Source organism: Aythya ferina, assembly GCF_964211825.1.
Source record: "Aythya ferina genome assembly, chromosome: 14".
Classification (NCBI taxonomy): domain Eukaryota; kingdom Metazoa; phylum Chordata; class Aves; order Anseriformes; family Anatidae; genus Aythya; species Aythya ferina.
Genome location: NC_140312.1, coordinates 10,033,696 through 10,055,009, shown reverse-complemented (window position 1 = coordinate 10,055,009; position 21,314 = coordinate 10,033,696). Strand labels below are relative to the sequence as shown.

At 45.8% G+C, this 21,314-nt stretch overlaps 1 long non-coding RNA gene across 2 annotated transcripts in view; it reads left to right on the top strand.

Moving 5' to 3' along the window:
- The window catches only part of LOC311444753, a 217,593-nt gene that overhangs the window by 94,858 nt on the left and 101,421 nt on the right, over positions 1-21,314 (top strand). For both annotated transcript variants that reach the window (XR_014698043.1, XR_014698044.1), the window contains one exon: positions 5,132-5,326. This is a non-coding gene — a long non-coding RNA (uncharacterized lncRNA). The remainder of the gene's footprint in view (positions 1-5,131; positions 5,327-21,314) is intronic.

The following is a 21,314-nucleotide window of genomic DNA, read 5'->3' as shown; positions in this document are numbered from 1 at the left end:
TGATACAAACAGATTTCAGCCTCAGAACTGTTCACAAGTTGTCCCCTTGAAAATTTGCTAGTCATTGTTTCTGCTCCAAGACAAGATGACTTATTTATTTATTTATTATTATTATTTAAGCAGGAGAGTAGGAAATAGTGAATAATAGGGATTCTGTTTCAACTGTCAACTCCCCTCATGACCCACAGATCAAGTTGTTGGTAAGAAGAATGGCAATTACTCTGAAAAACATCCATTAGAGTGAATATTCACAAACAGCAGGGTAACAGGGTGTGTGGAAATGTCTGGAATTTGGATAGTTCTCAGTACTTGCCATGTTGGATCATCCTTCTCTGCAAGACACTGCTTTGATTCCTCCTCCTCAAAACAGGTGTTTGCCAGGCTTGTTGTGTGATGTGCACTGCTGTGAGCAGCGACACTCCCTGCCTTTGTGTGACTCTTTCTTTTCCAGAATGGTCACCAGGCCATGACTGAATGAGCAGTGTGGTGCTGATGCCTTCCAAAACAACAGATGTGTTTCACCAGTCTCACTTGCACAGAAGGGTCTGGCTTTCTGCTAAGTCATTTTACATTCTTTTTCAAAATAATCCATGTTCTCAATATTGAAAGGGGATGACTCAAGAAAAGGTCAGTCCTTTGTTCCTGACCATTAAGATCTACATACAGTTACTTTCAGTAAAATCCGTGAAGGTTCTGTGCAGTCACTGTATGGAATTTCTAGTGCAAAGTGTCTGGTGAGGTGTCTGGGATGGATGTTCTTGTGGCTAATATAAAGGACAAAGAGTTTAAGATCTGTCTTCCGCTTTACATATCCAAACATACAATGAACTGGAAAAATCTGTGATGCTTTTTTGCCTTACATATTGTAGAAAGATTTAATACGTGCAGTGCACTTATAGCTTGCTGATAGAACCCAACTGCAAACACTATTAGGTGAGCACTTTCTGCTGTAGTGTCAAACATGACGCTACTGGATCATTTTAGTACCAACTAGATGCGATGGGAGGGCAAATAGTTCTGCTTATGACCTGGGTCACATTTAAAAATGGAACTTCAATAGTAACAGCATGGTACATTTTGAATATATCTGTGAGTGAGATTGCTTTGATAGGTCCTCTCTTGGGAAAGATGTTCCTTCGTCAGCTACAAGTCAGTTCTGCTTGCCCTTGGCAGCCTGTGCTGGGAACACAGAAGCTCAGTGGATGCTTTTTGAATCATATCCCTGATGTCAATGGTATATGTACCCTAAAAGGTAACAAAATGCATTCCTACATCCACACTGAGTGAGGCATGTAATGATATTTCTTCCCTGGACACAGCACATATTGATGTAAATAGTTCTTGTGCACTTCAGGGTTTGCAGTTCCAACACGTGCTGCCTGTGAGAGTGTTCCCTGCAGCACATTCATTTCTCACTGCACAGAGAATCTCAAATTCTTTTTGGATAGCCAGGGAAGAGCACAGAAGTGTAATCGTTTTCTCTGAGAGCAAACACAAGATATTATAAAAAGCTTTTGCAGTATGACTCAGAAACAAGAATTACAGTGTGCTGTCTAGTAAGAATTCTGAAGTTCCTATAACTGAGTTTTTCCATTTTATAACTTACCAAAAGCCAAGATTGACCTATTAGCCTGCATTATGGCTAAGGAAATGGCCACAGAATTATGCAGCAACATAGTTTAATATTAGTCTTGAAGCTAAGCCCAAGCAGAAGTTGACAATACAATCTGAGTTAGTGATGACTGTATATTAGGGAGACATAACCTGTGAATTGTTGCTTTCAGAGCTCTAGGTTGGTTCCCATGGACATGAATGAATTGCAAACCTCAACCTTCCCTTTCCTTGCATATAGAAACTCTAGGGGAAGAAGAAGTCCAAATAGCTGAGAAAGCCTCTCACACAAGGATCTCAGATAATTCATGAGTAGACTTGTGCTGCTAGTCCATTTTTCATATTTTGCTTAGCTGATTTGAAAATTCAGAAGAAAAAAGTCTCGACTGTGAGTCAAACAAGCAGGATATTTAAAAACAAACAACAACAACAAAACTAACTACAGAATGGAAATGATTTCACTTCAGGTCAAACAGAACATGTTGTTTAACTCAGATGGTCTATTTTGTTCAAACTGTAGAATGTTTTAAAAACATACTGAAGTAATTTTTAAAAATTACCAGTAGTATTGATTTACAAAATCTAAATGCTTTGATCCCCCATGTCCCCTTTGGGATGTATGTTTTTCAGTTGAAACAATTTGCTAGAATCAGTATACATCCAGCCAGCCTGCCACCACGTTTTCTTTTACTTCACCAAATGATTTTGTTTGGTTCCATCTCCCAGCCTCTTTCCCTAGGCAGTGGCAGAAACCCTCAGACAACTTTTTGGATTTGGCAGGGGGGTTAGACCCAGTGATCTGTGGAGGTCCTTTCCAACCCCTACAGTTCTGTGATTCTGTGATCACTTTGTTATTCTGGTACCAGAGGCTGGATAATTTCACTTGACTGAGATGTACAAATGAAGACCATGGAGAACCACCCCAATTTGGAGGGATCACCCCCAGAAATGGCTGGTTTTGGTAGGACTGTATGAGGAGGCTTGTGACTGCTGCTGGGGAACCACTGCAGCAATAGGAGTTCTGGCTTCGAGGAGCCACTAATGGAACAAAATGTTCCCTCTGTCCCTGGCGTGGGTTGAGATATGGCCGAGCAGTGAGCTATTGACCCAGCACAGCATGTCTGTGGGATGGGAGGGAGATTTTTTTGGACAAGAACTTTGAGAAATTCTGCAGGAAAAAGTTCTACAAACAACTGGATTTAATCTCTGTTTCTGCTCAGATGTGGATACTCGTGGTTTCTAAAGTTTGTTCAAGAAAGGGTCAGTCATGTAACTCAATCATGATGGACACTGGAGGCATTTTTCTCCTTTATGTAAAAGAGATTTTAGGAGGGCAAAATAACTATCAGCCGCCAGTAGGAGTGAACCTGAACATTGGCTGGCCTCAGTTTGTGGTAGGTTCAATAGCAATAAACGTGTGTATTTTATGCTCCCAGTAATAACCCGGTTAGAGGCACTTTGAAAGGAGATAGTGCTTGATCTTTTTGTTGAGAAGTTGTGCAGAACACAGGAACCAAGGGGAGAAAGAAAAGAACAAATTATTTGGAATTCATATCATTAGTAATGTTTGGACTGAGCAAACAGACCTTGGTTCAATGGGTTCTCACTCTCTATACCAGTTAAGGAAGGAGGAGAGAAGTACAACTAAGAAATTCTGTGCACACAATCTTTTTGAGTTTCTTTTATTCCCCATTTTACCACAGCAGTATAGAAAACATTTGTTAAAAACCTGTTAAGCTGTTAGGACCCCTCTGGCTAAAATCACTATTGCGAAAAGAAGTCTTGCAGCATTGAGAGCTTCCCCAAACTGTCATGGTCTAAGCTTGGAGATGCTGTTTATGCATTACTCATTTACGTGGGCTTAAATTTTTAAATCTTACTTTTCTGTGTGTGCATATTTCCAAAAAGGATCCTACTTATCAGATTGGACTTGTGAGTATTAGAGGCTTCGCTATCCTGAATTAGGCCCACATGTACCAAAGCTGAACGTGATTTGCTCGAAAAATAATATCAAGGTGGCTTTGCAGTGTTAGAAAATATTGTTTAGTATAGGCAGAAGTGTGGGACTAGGATTGAGTAAGAAACAGTAGTAGTTATTGAAAATCTTGAGGTAAGTCCCTCAGTTTGTTGAGCCCAGAGCAGAGCAGGCCGAGGGGAGGCCTCATGGCGGTCTGCAGCTCCCTCACCAGGGGAGCGGAGGGGCAGGCACTGGGCTCCGCTCCCCTGTAACAGTGATAGGACTCAAGGGAATGGCATGGAGCTGGGACAGGCTGAGTATTAGGGAAAGGTTCTGCACCTAGAGGGTGGTCAGGCACTGGGACAGGCTCCCCAGGGCAGTGGGCACGGCCCTGAGCCCGCTGGAGTTCAAGAAGTGTTTGGATGGCACTCTCAGACATGGGGTCTGATTGTGGGGCGGTCCTGTGTGGAGCCAGGAGTGGGACTTAATGATCCTTGTGGGTCCCTTCCAACTCAGGATATTCTGTGATTCTAAGAGCTGAAATTGGAAGGATTTTAAAGACAATGGAGTATTCAAGGTAACCATTAAGATACATCTATACTGCACTTGTATGAACTGACTGAGTGAACTCTGATTTAGCTACATAATTTCTGTATTTGCTTTGAATGGTAGGTAAAGGAGTTCTGATCTCTGAACCTATGTTTTCCCCTCTAAAGGCTGGTATGACAGACTTGCAGTCTGACCTGTGTGTACTCTTAGTTTCCTTGACAAGGCTTATAGTTAAAACCTGGCCATTTCTGGTACAAAAGAAATTGCAAGGACAGGAATGAGAGAAGGGATATTTGTCGTGTTCACCTTCATTAAACAAAAACAAAACAAAGAAACAACAAAACACTAAAGAAAGTAGCTTCTACTTGGGCTACTGGTATCTATCTGCAAGCTCCAGAGGTGCTCTAGTAGGTGACTACAGAAGAAGACCTGCTATTTGCTTTACTTGTAATGGAGTGGGAAAAAGATAATGGAAGAGAAAAATCCATACAGTGTGATAGAAAGAAAAAGCAGCCCTCAGCGTGAAAGAGCCATGCTGGGAAAAATGTGAACAACTCATAAAGATGTTGCTGTTATTTGTTCCAGTACTTAATATTCTAGACAAAGGGCTGTTCTCTGTACTTCTTTGTGTGACCTTATTGTGTATTTGGATGTATTTGCTGATGACCTGGAGTTTTGGATGGGCATTGGCTGGAAAATTTTTCCTTACAGACATTGTTTTCCTGTTTCATAATAGGAGAAATTTAACTCTTCTAAGAAAGGACAACTGGAGCCTTAGTTCTGTGATAATGCCAATAATAATAGTTACTACTTTCTTGTCCAAACATTCTTTCGACACAAATGACATTTTGTACAAAATATATATTTTTTCAAAAAAATATAAATTCTTTTCTAAATGCAGTGGGAGTTTTGACATTGATTTAATGGTTGGAGTATCAGACCCTTGAGGGAAAAAAGCAGTATGTTCTCCTTTGATCTTCTATTCATCTTCTTGCTTTGTTATCTTCATTTCAGTTCATCTTTTCTGAACAAGGATGAAGTTGCTGTCCTCTGCTGGCCCTCTCTCGTTTTGATGCACATGATCATCACTGCAGTTATGTTTTTGGCACAAGCACGCAAGTAGTTGAAGGAACTTCCTCTGTCCTAGTGGAAAATAGAGATGAGGATCTCTCTTCTAACAGACATAGCTGATGAAGTGGCAGATGCCAGGTCAGTGTACAAATTGTAAACAATTCTGGTTAATGTTCGCTTTTCTGCTTGTTTATACCTGAACTGTTGAGATAAGCTTGCACCACACATCCAAATTCTCATTTTCTGGCTGCCAGACGTGGCCACTGGAAACAATTCGGGTTCACAAGAGGAGTATGGGAGGAGAACAGAAGAGTGGAATTGCAAAAGCATATTAGATATTATTTGGCCTTGAGGATAAACTTAAAAGCCTCTCCAGGATCTGGGGAAGATGGAGATGAAAAATTACGTATTTAAGGCAGCAAATCAGTGGGCTGTTTACTGTTTAAATTCCATAATCAGTATAGTCTGGGGCTTCAATTATGTACTGTGGTTGAAATGGCCCTGCATGTCTTCCATTTATACAGTTTCCTCTCAGCAGAATTCAGCTGATACGTGGTTCATAGGTCTGAAATGCCAATATAGCACAAGTTCTGTTGCTGTCCAGTAGAGAGAAGCTGAAAGATTAGAAATACTTACATAAATATGACCAAAAGTGCTAAAGAAAAATGAGTTTTCCTACTGGGTTTCTAACAAACACTGATGTCATGTAACCAGCTAGATGCTGGCTGAACAAACAAACCTTGCAATATTGCACTCTTGAGCTGGTATACTACAGAGGGAGTGAGGGCCAGAACTGGGGACCATTCTTGGAGAGGACCCGTCCCTTCCTAGGAATTCGGCCTTTCCTAGGAATTCCTCCTCCAGCGCATCACAGGCAGTTCCAAGTGCTGCAGTAAGAGAATCGTGCCTCAGACCTTCCCAGATTCTATAGGAAACAGCTAGTACCATGAACCAGATCCATATGTTGTTGGGGTTGACTAACCATTTTGTAGTCAAAACTGCAAACTGAATAACTGAAACCTTGCATCAGATCTGGAAAACAAACTATTCTGTTCCGTACCCCATCACCATCCCCAGTACGGATAACAGGGATAACACTTCAGCTGGCAGGATAGGCCATGAGGTTTAACAGAATGCAGCTTATTCTTCCATGACTCTCAGTCCTGGAGTGCTGACAGCAAGAGACTAGAAGTGGGCCAAGGAAATTGATGCTGGATGTGAGTCAGGTACAAGGCTGAATTCAGCTTGGATTTAATATTATTGAAATACCACAGGTGGTTTCTGTTAGGATTTGGCCTCATATAGCAAGGCTGAAGTCAGGTCAGCTGTTCAGTGAGATCCAGCCTTGAATTCTCATGAGCATGGTGAGTTGAGTGAGATTTCAGTCACACCTGAAGCAAAAAATAGTCCCTTTCCTGTCTGGGTGCGAGCTTGTGACCAGAAATCACACGGGCTCATGTGAAATGTACATAGAAGAGTGGGTTTGGGCGTACACACTTTAGTTTCCTTTAGCTTAAGTGGGATTTGTACCAATGAGCTGTAGCACAGGTCTGACACTGGGTCTTGTGGCTGAAAGTTGACCCTTTACCTTGTTAATCCAAAATTGGTTGTTTTATCTACGTCCAATTGGTTGCAAAGAAACCTCAAGGTGTATTTTAAGAAAAGCCGTGAGAATTAAGACGTGTGAGTAAGAAACCGCAGCAGCTCATCAGGTTATGAATTATGTCCATAAATATGTTGAGGCTGAGCCACGTGGGTGCTAAGATGCCTTTCTTGCAGTTGGCTCTGGTTTATCCCATGCTTTTTGGACCTTACTTTTCTTGTGGCTGTTCTGACACATTGTGAAAGACCCACCAATATAAAAAGAGGGACTTTCCAAGCTGCTCAGGGCTCCGCTTTGCTGCTTGTCAATCAGGGTTGGCTTTTGCTTACTTGGTTTGGTTAGAAATGTTCTGGAGAAGTTCCAGAGAATGGAGCAATATGGACTTGTAACCAAGGTTAGGTATGAACAGAATAGGGTCATGTTCCCATACTTCCAGTGTTGCACCACAAAACAAGGATGACTTTTGTGCTTTCCAAGACAGCGCATGTAAAAGGAGAAAAAACATGTCTGTTCTGGGTCAAACTGATCAATCAGGAGTGCAGAGAAACCTCTTGATGTGAGATATAGATTAGAAGTGACATCACCAAACTCTGATGCCATTACGCTCCAGTGTGTCATGTCAAGCTTGTCTCTATTGTTTGTCATGAAGTCATGTTATTCCCTTTTTTCCCCTATTTTGTCACTGTAGAAAGTACACTGGTTGGCAGTTCCCTCGCATATTTTTCACCTATACCTCCGAAGTGTTAAAGTGAAAGTAAGAGTTGGAATTCATAGCCTTTTTTTACAGATAGATGCATTAGAATTGCACTGTTTGTGCAATGGGGTTCCTAACCCCATTTCTCAGCAATCCTTCCTCAAACCCAGCAGACCTTACAGTTACTGACTGTTAAATATCAAAGGTAGGTACACTGGGAGGGAATGAAGCATTTCCTTGCCTGTTTGGACCCTGGAGGAATCAGTAATGGCTTCAGGGGCTGAGAGGTGACACCAACCACATGCTCAATTTTCCAGGCTTGGTGTTTATAGTAACTGACCCTGCTCTAAGCCTCACGTCTGCTGTATTTTTGGCTGACTCAGTCACTGGAGATTTGATCCAGTATGGTTGTTAATTAGCTGCATTTACTAGCTCATTTGCATTTTTATCCGTGATTGAATAACTGTATTCTGTTAGCCTTGATTAGTTCAACAGCAGAAAAGTGTCAGTTATTTCAGGGAGAAGTCAGCTGGCTGGCTCATTCAGTGCTAATCAGTAAGGAGCATAGAGGGCTGTTTTTTTTGTTTGACTTTCAGTAGGGTCAGTCACAAAGGTGCAGAGTTGTTGACTCTTTCTAGAAGACTTTTCTCCTTCACACTAGTTTGATCTCACATATTCACTCTGCCTTCTCTCCTCCCCATGCACACAGGGTTTGGAGGAGTCTGAATCTCAGCATCTGGTTTTTGCAATCCTTAGCCAGTAAAATGATGATTGAATATGGCTTCCAAAATACACAAAATGTGCATGAGCTGTTTTTTACCAAAAGGCTGTTTTTTTGCAGAGTCATTTTTTGCTTATAACTACGTACTAGCAAAGCCCGGGGGAACTGTAAGGTGGGTTTGTGGAGCCAGAGAGGTGGTGCGTTTTTTTTTTTTTTTTTTTTCCCTAACCCCTTGAATTTCTCGTGTGTTTCTGAGGGTGAGCCATGAACAAAAGAGTTTCTATTAAAGAAAAATGAGAAGTGCAAATCCTTCTTCTCCAGCTCTGGGTTTACCCAGGTATGCAATACCGTTGTATCACTGAAGCATCCATTGTATTAGAAAAACTTGTTTCTTAGCTCCTGGCTAAGAAACGAGCCTAAGCCCCCGGCTGACGGATAGAGATGTTTCAATTTCCCTCAGTCATTCTCACTGCGGATTGTATATTCAAGGGAAAATCCTCACCGCAATACTGGACATGCCATGCTCTTAGCAGACTGACGTTTATTAACTAATACAAAGTTGCAAATGATGTACAAACACAGCTAAACAAAAGAGCCCAGTGTTGAGCCTAAATCAAGGTCCTAAATCATAAGCCGTGGTGTGACAAACTGCACAATGTTTGCCAGTACTTTTAAAATGGGGCTTTCTTGCCAGGCTGAGAATCCATAGAGCCTGGCCAAAGAAAACAATGGGAGGGAGCCAGGGTTCTCCCAAGCCTTGGCATGAAATCCACAATAGTAGCTTTGGCTGAGGTCCATGGACTCGAGCACATGCTCCAGAAGGTCACTTCAGAACACCATAATTGCTTGGTATTTACTTCAGCGGGTTTTGCAGACAAAAATAATAATAAAGACAAAAAAGTGCCACCAACACAGCTTAGGGACCGCATTCCAAGCCCAGGTCCTTGCTGTCTCTCTGCCCCCCTCTTTGGTACCACGGGGACGAGGGTGGAAGTGTGGTCCCTGCTGCCGAAGGGTGGCCGTGGGGATAAGTAGCGCGGCACGCTGCTGCTTGGGCACAGCGAGTGGACTTTTTGTCCTGGCTCGTCCCCGAAGTCCTCGGCAGTGTTTGTCACTGCCATTCAGCGCCTGTTTACTGACCTTTGGGGGCTGAATTGGGGGGTCACTGCCGAGTTCATGTAAGGCGAGCGTTTGCTTTTTCAAACATCCTCTCTGCATCCTCTCCCTCCTGGCAGTCCTGCCAGAGAGGTCAAGATCTGAGCAGATTGTTAGGGCTGGAAAGTAGCCCCGAATCCAAAGCCTGGTTCTGAAACAAATGGGAGCATTAAAGGGGCAACCGAAAGGCCAAGTTTATTCTAAATCTCAGAGTCTGGATTGGATGGTACAAAAAATCTGGGATCCAAATATATCCGGTCCAGAAGCTGACAACGGAGGATGCTCACTAACGACCCTGCATGTCCCTTACCCCCAGAAATGATCCCTCCACAGGGCGCTGCTGCATCGGGGCTGAGGAGCCGCATCCTGCCTCTGTCCAGGGCTGGGTCTGCTCACAGGCGTGTGGTCTCCAGGACTCAGCCTCAGCTCCCTAATGCTCAGCCTCTACTATTTACATTCAGAAAAAGAAACCACATTTGATTATTCAGCATTCTTCTTTTACATTTTTATTGCTGTTTGCAGAACTCTTCCGAAGGCCAGAGGAAACCTTTTTGCTTGACATCTTTAATATTTTAGCACTTCATAGTGTCTTTAGACAAAAACGTCCAACAAGCACATGTGTTTTGGCAACTCTGCTTGTGGCCTCTGTTCCGTCTCTGGCCTTGAAAAGTGAAAGAATGAAAGAAAAAAAAAATCAAAACCTAAAGTGGGTCAGCACTGTTCTCTGTATTTTTGTTGATAGTTCCATTTGGGATTTATGCATTGATAGAGGACAAGTAGGGAAAAACATATGCCCCAAGCACATGCCCTTGAAAAGCAATGTCACATCTTAATTTTCTTGGGCTGGCAATGCGTACATTCCACGCTCTCTGTGATGTAGAACTAATGAAGATAGAAGTGCAAGAAAACCTATAATCAAATCCAGTACATACCAGGCATAGCACACCAAGAAGCACACCCGTCTGAAATCTCATGGTGCTGGAAGAAAAATCCAGGCCGCGCGGCCACGACAGTCAAGTATTTCTCGCTGGGGATTTTTTTAGGCAGCGCTCTGCATCCACAGAAAAACAAAACCCAGCAAAAGTGCTTCCTGGCATCGCCTCGTGTCAAATACTTGTAACCAGCGATATTCGGAGAGTGGCTCAAGTACGCAGAAGTGCAGTTGTTAGAAAAGACGAAAGGCGTGAATTGAACATTTTCTTCTGGTGGTTTAGGATCTGGTTCCCTGTGCTTTAATCCCCCGTGTGCATCCCAGGAGCTTTGTGCACATACACTGTGTATTGCTGGTGCCATGGTGATGATTAGTAACCCGAAAAGAGACCGGCCCTTTCAGCCAAGACGCTCTGCAAAGCCCGCAGTGACGGGGGCAGCGCTGCCTCCCTGGAGCCAACGCTCTCCTATCTGGCTGTTTCCACCTGTTTCTGTGTTTTAGGGCATAAATTTCCCCCAGGAGATGAGGTTTGAGGTTTCTTTTTTTCTTTATTTCTTAAAGAGAATTGCGTGCACAGAGTGATTTGCACAATGAGGTCCTGGTACCTGATGGGGCTTCCTGTGGTAGTGCCTATAGCAGCAGCAGCAATAATAATAGCAATAAGAATAATAACCTAAACCAACAGCTGGTGGGGGAAGGAGCAGAAATGTGATGTGATTTTTCAGGAGTCACGTAACAGTTCAGTGTCAGAGTCCTGAAAATAACCCCCCTGTGTCCTGAGCGCCTGTCTGGTGCTCTGGGCTGGGGAGGATAGCACGCGCTGGTGATGTTTCCTGATCTGGGTTGATTTACAGTCTGTGCAGATCCAGGGAGAAAGCCTGGAACGATACAGATTGTTCCTCCTGACTGTGGATTTCCATTTTTACTGTTTTATTTTAAACCCTAATCTTCAAATCCTGTTAACCTTCAATCCTGTTAAACCTAGCCCTATAAATCCTGTTATCTTTTACCCCATACTATTATAACTCAGCCAGTGTCTTAGCTGCCTTGTGCTTTAAGAAGTTGAGATTTTAGCCCAGGAGCTGGGAAAACTTTCTTTTTTCTTTTTTTTTTTTTTTTTTTTTTTTTTTCTCCTTTTTTCCTTTTCCAAGTCCACCTTGTTTCCAGAGATCTCCTGAAAGTCACTTTGCTTTTGTGTCTTAGGTACCAGTATGTAAAACAGGAATTTTTCTGACAAGTGTTTGGTAAATACATAGAAATACAGGGATGCCCCAAATTTCTTAGCTTGTTGGTTTTATTATTATTATTAATTTAATTTTATTTTATTTTAACCCTCGTGTTTTGCAAATGCTATCCATCACGTATGGCTGGTCCCTGCCAGCCCCCTGCCAGGCAGCTGGGACCTGCTCTGGCTTCATGGCCGTTGAACTGTTCAGTCTTCCCTAGTGAGCTTTTATGTCCTTGAGCATCACGATCCCCCTCTTCTCAAAAATGGGCTGATGTGCTGCACGACTGTGAGTCCATCTTCTAAAGACCAATGCTTCAAAGGAAAAGTGAGGTGCTCGCCTTGTCCCAGCTCCTCTCACTGTGCTACACCCTGGCCTGTGGTCGGCTGGGTCCTGCTCCCTCCCTCCCCAGCACGCTTGGTGAGCTCCTGCAGAGGTGGAGGCTTCTTCGTCTTCCCTAGGGCTCAGCTCTGAAGGGAGCCACTCTGGGGAATATCACAGCACTGTGTCACTACTGCTTTGCAAGAGTGCTAAAGTCAACACACCGTTAATGTTAGCTTTGGCGGGGATGGGATCGTGTCTGTTGGTACTGCCCCAAGCTGGGGGAGAGCCTCCAGAGTCTCCAGTTATTTACCTACCACTCACCAGCATGACTTTCCCAGGTTTACCCAGGGGAAAGCATGGAAGTGGTTAATCTGAGCTGGCTGGCAGGCATCCCCCTGCCTGTCAGCTTTATATCCCTCCCAGATGGGACAACTGATAGGGAAGCCGCTGGTGGGAACTGACAAAAGGATACAGAGGAGGCAGATAAGGAGTAGCATGAAATTGTCTTTTGCTTCCCTGTGAGTGCAAGGGAAGAAGGCAGCAGGTGTTTTCAAGGAGCAAATGGCTTGAATTGAACAGCAGAAACCCAATTCTCATCTCTCAGGATAGTCTTCCTAAGCCTCCTGTGAACCTCACTTCTTGGCTCTGGCCGGCAGCGCAGTATGGTTGTTGAGTAGATTCAGATATCTGCACATCTGTAAATAATGAACGATAGCAATTACATGTTCTTTCTGAAAGACAAAGCAGTACATTGAATGCTGTTGGCAGGGAGCAAAGCCCAGCAGGATCAAGCTTAGGGCTGCTGATTTGAACCGTCCCCTCCACTAAAGGGGCACAATTGTCGTGGTGGGCTTGTCTGAAACCCAGGGCTTCCAGCCTTCATCGTTCCTTCTACTTCTGCCTCTCCCATGGTTATTACTCAGGCATAGGACGGGCTGACTGACACTGGAAGGATGCACCTTTCCATTCCTTCCTCCCCTACTTCATTTTTCCTTTCAGCACTCCTTTCTTTATAAAATACACGCAGCAGCTTTGACCTGCAGACCCGCAGAAGATGGATGGGGAAACTGAGGCAGGGGGAGATGTTCAGTGCTGAAAGCGGCAGCGTGTCGGTGTGTGAAGGAGCAGCAAAACCAGGCAGAGAGCCAGTCTCTCCCGATTCCTCGTCCTGTGCCCAAATATTGGAGGTGTGTGCCATTTCACTTCTGGCAAAATTAATAAATCCTTGCATGTGCTGTACCTGGCACATTTCGTGTTCATTTTCAGCGTGCGAAGAGCCACAGCCTGCTGCAGTACAGCGGATTTCAGGGTCTGGCTTACCTTTTGCACGTTTGGATCCCTTGTGCTTGTCCCAGGCCTTGTTTGCGTTGTACATTTAAACCCAACAACGTGGAGTAAGCCTGTTTTGGTGCAATGAGTTCATACATGGAACCACGCCAAAGCTTAATGAACAATCAGAAAGGTGAAGGAACATTCACCATGCTTATTTGTCGCTGCTGCTGCTCCCAGGGGTGTCCTTTAACCCTCTGAATTCAGCACGACATTATGCAAGTTTTGTTTTTGTGCTTAGTGGAGTGTGTAATTGTCCCTTCGGTGACTTGAAGAGCTCTAAATGTTCAAAGACCTTTTGGAGCTCTGGGGAGGAGGGGGAAACCCAAGCAGATAAGTGACTTATTTAGGCAAGGTTAACGCTGATTTCACTTTCTGTTTGGTTCGCCTCCTGCACCAAACTCCAGAACTGCCAGCAGGAGGTTACCTGACCTCTTGGTCGCTGCTCATCTCTGTGTTACATAGCGAAGCTTTCCAGGCACCGAGTCTGATACAGTTGGAGCTAGGTTCCAGCTAAAGGAAGCTAATAAGTAAGAATAATTGGCTCTTTTATCTAGAGCTGGAATAAAACCCCCAGTTTCTCATTCAGTATTCTGGAATATGAAGTGACAAATTCAGAAGGCAGTTAGCTGGGGACTAACTAAAAGGATAAAATGGGAGGAGCTCTAGAAATGAGTGTGTGCTGTGAGCTACCCGGCATCATTTCCTTGCCCCCACGTGGAGCTCAAAGCTGTTCAGGTAGCTCCCAAGGCTGGGATTTGCCCCTGTATAAAGGAAAGGAGCAGAGTTTGATGGGGGACAAGTGAATAACATTTTTGCCATGCACGACAAGCTCCTGGGTTGCTTCTGCCGTGCGGATGGGTGATCTGAGCTGGTTGTGTGCGAGGAGACAGACCAGCAGATGACCTCTGATGGTTTACACAGTGCTTGGGTGGCAGTGATGTTAGCCACGGAGACAAAAACTGTGTCAGGACACTTAGAAATGTGGGCCACACAAACGCAACGGGTTTGGAGACGAAGACAGAGGGATGGGCTGGCTTGGGGACCTGCCCCTGGATGGGGAATGTTGCTGAAGGCTGGGTGGAAGCTCCCTGTTATAGGTAAGTGCTGCTGTGGGTAAGGTGGTTCCTAGGGCAGTCTTTGTTCAGGCAATTTAACACGGAACGTGTAAACTTACACCTGCAAGGAGCACTTTGGTGTGGGGCTGGGCCAAACCCTGTGGAGGTCAAGAGGAATCTTTCCACTGACTTCAATGGGCTGGGAGTCCAGGTCCCCAGTGGTTGGTCTGAAGTGACACACAGCCTGTTTTTTCTGACAGTTTTTTCCCTTTCTGTATTTTCCAAAAACAGTAAGAGACGAACAAGCAAAAACTTCATCTGTTTTGCTGAAGAAGAACTGAGGGTTGTGTTATTCACTAGGATCCCAGGGCTGGCTGTACATGCTGCGGGCTGTATCGCTGCAACATTGAGAGGTCTTTCTTTTTTTTTTCCCTAAAGAGATAAGTAATCTAAAGCTATTTACATTCTTGCTCTACAGATTGAACCACTGGAATGGAAAGATCTCTGAAACATTAACAGCTGTGGTACTTCCTTGCTTTAGAGCATAACTGATTGCAGTAGGAATACGAGAGATTTTTACAAATAAATTTGGAGAAACTAACACATTCTGCAGTGATCTATGAAACTGGACACTCAGCAGAAGTGGTCTAGCACACTTGCTGGTGGTATAGGGCTCACTGAGCATTTCAGTTCTTGTCTCCTTCAAGTTCCCTTTGCCTTGACTTTTCTTCTTCACTTCCATGTGGTGTGGGCCCTCCTGCTGCCACCAGCGATACTGCTCGGTGGTGGCCTCCAACTACACGGTGAAGGTGTTGGGCCTCTTCTCTGCTGCCGAACTGGAGAAATTGTAAGGAGTTTGGTTTTGTGGGTGGATGGAGTTGTATGGGATTGTACAGTCGAATACCTGTAGGTAGGTCGGTATCCAGAGTGTCCTGCTGCTGGACCAGGGAAAGTGTGAGGAAGCTCTGACTGATGCATCTCTAGAGACATCAAGCAAGAGCTTAACTTGGTCCTCTTTTTAATAGAAACTTGGATCTCAAGCACTACTCTCATGTAATGACGGGTGCAAGGAAAAACTAACAGGCCTGCTTTCTTCAGAAATCCTTCGGTAGGCTTTGAAGAGGGGCTTTGCTAACGGCACCACGTAGAAGGGTGAAAGATGACCGAAGTGCTGATGAAAAGCATTTTAACTGCAGTCAGAGCGCTGTGATAGATGAGCGCATCGGGACTGGCAGCCTCTGCAAGCTGCGTGTGAGGCTGTGTTTTTCGAGGTCTAATGACAGGGAGTGCCCTTCCCAGAGCCATGACAAGCTGGATAAGCAGTGCTGCCTCCCTCAGCAGGAGACAGTGGCTGCCCTTGAACCTGGAGGGGAGGCTGTGGTGCTGGGACCTCTCCCTCCTGCTCCCCTCTTTTAGCTCAGCTTAACTCCAGGTAATGTGAATCCTCCTGCATGCAGATGTGGTGGTGGTGCTCTGGTGTGGATTCCTGGAGCGGGGGACAGCAGTGACACCCTCCCACTTGATGGCAGGTCTCAAACCTTCCTGCAAGCCCTAATTCTGGCAGGAGACTGGAAGCCTTCTGGGCTTAGAGTCTGTGGCTGCCCCCCTTACAATATTTGCTAAATGTTGTTGCCTTCCAACATTCAGTTCACACTTTCACAAAACTTCACACTCCATCCACAAGAATTTATCTCATATTTAATATATCTTGTCCTTTGGTTACAGCTTCTGCTGGCAGCAGGCTTGGCAAGGGCCGCAGCAGCTCACAGAGCAGGGTATAGGATGGCGAAAGAAGTTGTGCTCTGAAAGAGCTGTTATTACTGCTCGCCTTTCCAGTCACATAGCTGGACTTCTGCTCGCTACTTCACAGATTCCAAAACCATAATTACTGGCTGCTGCCTCTGCTGTGAAACACTTTATTAAGTCTTTGAAGTCATTAAGGATTTTCAGGAAATTTATGGGAGCTCAGGTCATGTTGTCTGTTTGTTTATATAGCCCGGGATCTGCCAAAAATGTGGCCTGCGGAGTTTCTGTAGCGAAGCCCGCGCTCACCCACATCTGCTTAAGAGACTGATGGGAGCTGCCTGTTTTGTCTTATGTTGCCCTGTCTTGGTGAGAGCTGTGGCGGGCAGAGGGATGCAGCCCTGCGTCGGAGCAGGGAATGGTTCCAGCAGCACGAAGCCCCTGGAAAGCTGCTGGAAGCTGAACGGCGGCGATTTCTCGCTGGAGGCAGCAACCTCTAGAGGAGACAGTGGGAGTGAGGGCTGAGCCCGGGAGGGGTAAGAAACCTGGGAATTGGTCCTGAATGGTTTAAGGGACTGTTGTTTCCTCCCACTTTGGATCTGGGGTACCCAAGGATAGTTTGGGGCTCATATGGCTGTTTGAGCCAGACAAGGTGCAGCTTCATATGAGTTCATGGTGACTGGCAAGCACTGGTATAGGGTGGCTCAGAGGTGCAACTAATGACCCTAAGCCCCAACTCTAATTCACCTCCTTTTTGTTATTGCTGCTTTTGACAAGATTTACAGTTTGGGCTTTGTAAATGTCCTGTTGTGCCACAGACATGTGGCGTCACACGACTTACCCAGTTGTCCCACAGACATGTGTGCCATTCCAAGCAGTATTAATGATGGAGCCTCCCAAGTATATCGTACCATGACATTGCACAATGTTTGGGGTACATTTGCACTCCAGTTATAAGGGATGTGGCATTGTGGACGTCAGAGCTAGATTCTTCCTCCCCTGTTAGAGATCTGTATTTTTACAGCTGGAATCGAGTGCAAACTGGCAGTATTCAGTGTGAAACAATTATGTCTTGGTCTGCAGCGCGTTCATTTATTACAGGATCAAAAGCACTTGTGATGAAGAGGGCCAGTTACAATTACAGTCTCTCTATAATCGTGTGTTGCACAGTCTAAAGATATCTTTGCTGCAGCCAGCTCACTTCTGACACCAGTCCAGCATATTCTGTGCTAGTGTCAGAGCTGGGGCTGGTGGCTGCTCCTACAGAAAAGGTTTGCCCTGTGCATGTGGAGCAGAAAAGCCCGGTGTTTCTGCAAAGAAGCCAGATTAGTGTGTCTGAGTCTATGTTGCCTTTGCAGCCAGTCTGCATTCCTTATCTCCGGGTGCTTCCCGGGATTTACCCAGACGTGGTCCCCGAGGATGGAGCTGGGGGGCTGCCCTCTGCTTTTGAGCACCCGTAGCAGCGTGGATGCCGACTTGTTGCGGGTGAGCTCTGTGTCTCCCATCTGGACTTGCAGCGACAGCACATGTACAACCACGGGCAGACCCAGTGGGCTGGGGTCTTCCCTAACACCTTTTGGGGTTGCCTGTTGGAAGGTTGATAGCCTGAGCTCAGCCTGAAAGGAAAATGCCATTTGTGCACCTCTGGATGCCGGGAATGGCTCAAGGTGCTCCAAACTCCTGCAAGGTAAGTTCAGGGTTGGCACTTGTCCAACAATACAGGCACGATTTCCATTATCCTTGTGTTAACGATAATTATATTTAGCTATGGCCCCGAGCCTATAAAAGCTTTTCATCCTCATTTGTCTTTACAGACCAGTAGGTGTGTAATGCCAGCTCCTAATGATACTAATTATTATCTGCGAATTTCAAGGACATGAAAGTCCATGCCAGCAGAGGATTAGATAGCTCCTGACTCTCAGACCTTTAACACGCCACTGGTTTCTTTTTCTCACCAGTGTTAATCGGAACAGCTTTGCTGACACAATGGAAGTGTCTGCAACAGCAAAGGCGGCTCTGCCTTGGCAGCGTGCCTCGGAGAGCTGCAGGCAGGGGAGGATGAGATATACCATACGCCTCCATTTCCTGATTTGCAGTGTATCAAGATAGAGAGCTATTTTTTTAATTATTTTTTTGTAACGTGAAAGCAGAATGAAAAACTAGGTTAAATCAGTCTTGAGGGATACGAAGCCAGTTCTCAGGAAACCTATGCAATTATTCTGCCTCATCCCAGCCTCCTTGATTGGGAACATGCCTTTAAGAACATGAGCAGCCCCAGGAGATCTCCCCTGTAGCCTGGGAATTCCACCCTGTCTGCTGACGAGGAGGGAGGCTGGGCCACAGAAACTCTCCATTCAGAAAGGAAAGCTTTTTTTTTTTTCCTTCTCCCTTTTTTTTTTTTTTTTTTTTTCTTCTTTTCTGGCAAATTATAAATGTGCACTCTGGATTCTTTTGTCAACCAAATCTAATGGGACTGGCCTGAGCTGAATGGCTGGTCTGTGCGATGCTCGGGCTGGATTTCTTTTCAGGTGCTCCTTGCCTGTTTCCACAGGATGATGATTAGCATCTGCCTTTGGGCTTAGAGCAGCTGTGGACACTGGGTTGTGTTCCTGGCTGGAGGATGCTTGTGGGAGATGCAATTTGTCATGTAAGGCTGCCTGGAGTTTGGGTCAGAGGAGGTGCCTCCTCAGCCCCGGTGTTATCACAGGGGCCGCAGGGCTGTGAAAATAGCGCAGAGCCAGGAGTGAGGCTGTGCTGTTCTTTTTAAAGGTGGTAAAGGCCCTCCAGGTTTGCCTTTCACATGTTTCTTTTCTGCAACCTGAATTAGGCTGCCAGTTCAGGAGGGGTGAACTGGTCGTGGGGACGGTGAGGGGAGTAAAAAAGTTCAGCAAATCTCAAGGGGGCAGCCCAGTTCTCGAGGCCAACACACCTGTGGTTCCCTTTGCTTTTGCTTCCTCTTGAAACTCCTCAGCTAGCTGGGGGTCAGCTCCTTCAATCTGAGTGTTGTTTTTTTTTCAACAGCATTTAGAGGACAGGTTCCCAGGTAGAGCACCTTGCAGATTCTGTATTCTGATAAAAGCCACCCAGATCTGAGATTCCAAGTGGAGAAAACTCCAGCCACTACAACCAAAAAAATGTGACACCTTCAGTCTGCAACCGGAGCGGGCTTCCCTCTCATCCCCTCCTGCAGCCCCCAGCCCCAGGAAACGTGGTTCTTGTGCACACACACACACACACACACACTCACCCACTCCCTCCCTCGCTCACAGTCTGTTCTGTTGGGAAATTTGCAGTTTGCCTTTGAGAGTGACCATCCATTACAGTTCAGTGCAGCTGTTCACACGAAGACAGCTTTAACCTCTTCCAGAAATCGCTGGTGGATGGCTGGGGATGTCTCTCCCTCTGCCCCTTGCTCGATCCCTCAGGGCAGGGGAGCCGTGCTGCCACCTCTCCACCCTTGGGGACCGCGAGGGAAAAGCTGGTGGCTCTGTGCACATCACACCCACCTCCACTGACCTTACCCTTGTGCCAGCTGTTTTGTGAATATAACTTCGCACACAGATCTCCAAGTTCTGCTTTCTGCAATCATTGCCCACCCACCTTCCTTTTCCCACCGCATTAAAGCACAACTCTTCCCCAGACTATTGCTTTTGATGGCACAAGCAATCAGAGAGGGCACGTTAGCATCTGCATTCTCCAGGAGTAACCTGCTGTGTAGTCATTTCTCTGTCCCACGGCTGCAGGAGGAGACCTAAATACTCAGCTGGATGAATAACGTTTCCCTTCCCATGGGGTTATTTTGCCAAAACCAAATTACTGACCTGGCGGTAAGTTCCTTTTGTCACCCTTGCCCTGCCCGGGACACTTGTGTGGCCCCATTTGGGCAGCACCAGGCTGGTTTTACCCCCGGGCAGAGCTCCCTCCTCCCTCGGGGGATGAACACAAACTCAGAGTTCAGGCTCTGGGAGAGCTCTGAAGGCAGGAATCACACCCGCACACCTCCCACACTTCCAGGCTGGGCTGTGACCTGCCCTGGCACGTGGTTTTTGGTTGCTCTTGCTTTCAGGAGACAGGGCACATGGAGCATCTCCCCTTAAGGCAGAGGGTTTGGGTGGCACAGGAGGACACCTGAGGCTGTGCTCAGCTGCAAGTGTCAGCCAGCAGTGCTCTCTGCAGAGCTGAGCCTCCTCTGATGGTAGGTGAGGTGGCACTGGTGTGAGAGGTGGCAAGGCCACTATTGCCACAGCCTGTTGAGAGCATTTGGGATCCCAGAGTGGGAAAAAGTGGACACCGTATAGCCAAGAACTATACTTTAAAATGTAAAGCAATCCACTCATTTCCAGCCAGCGGCTTTTTCCCAGCTGTTGGTTTCCAATAGAGTATTATGATCAGTAATTGATACTCTCAGATGTCTCTGCACGGTCCCCAGAGAAGAATGGCCAGGGCAATATTTTTTTTTTTTTTCCCAACTCACTGGAAAATTGAGCCCCAGCTGGGGCTAATAAGTGCTTTCATTAAAATACTGATCTTAATCCAAATCTGAGAATAATGTCTCCTCTGTGCTGCAGCTCCCCTCAGCTCTGACATGGGCTATGCTTTTTAACAAGAAATGAAAGGAGGATAAATAGACACTTCTCACCCCAACATCATAATAACACCAATGTTAGGTCCCAATGAGGTCAATGTTTTTTTGATTGCACCAGTGGAACGTGTTCTTGTTTTTTCCGTGTGATGAGCTCTTTCCAGCGATGGAGACGAGGTGTATGGCCAGTGTCCCCCTCCATCCTCCTCCTGAATCCAGCCTCCTCTGCTGCCCATGGGTGGTCTCGTCAGGAAGAGAATGGGGAGCAAGAGTCCTTGTCTGGGTGCTGCGTGCATGCCAAGGTGTGCGAGTTGCAAGGCAGAGGCAAAACTGTTCCATGATTTCACTGCAAGAGCTCATTTTGTCCTCCCACCTCTTCTCAGAGCAGAGAAATCATTGCTAACATTTACCCATCCAGCACTCCTCAGATGGAGATAGGATTTGCAAACTGCAACTTGGAAGGTCAAAGGCTTTGTCCCCAAATTCTCAACTACCTGCATGCAAAGCAAAAGGAGAAATCTCCCCCTTTATTTTTTTTCCTAGTGTCCAGCCTTACGGCTACAGCTGAGTACACCAAGTCCTCTCCCTCGTTCACGTTCATCCTGTTACGTCTCTGTTATACCTTTGATCTGAAGATGGCCCTGTCCCTGCTCACATCTTTTCTACTGAGCGCCGTTCTGCAGCACAAGGCCACACACAGGGATGCTCGGTGAGAAGCCTCAGATGTCACGGGAAGAGACGTTCTCGAGATATTTTGCCA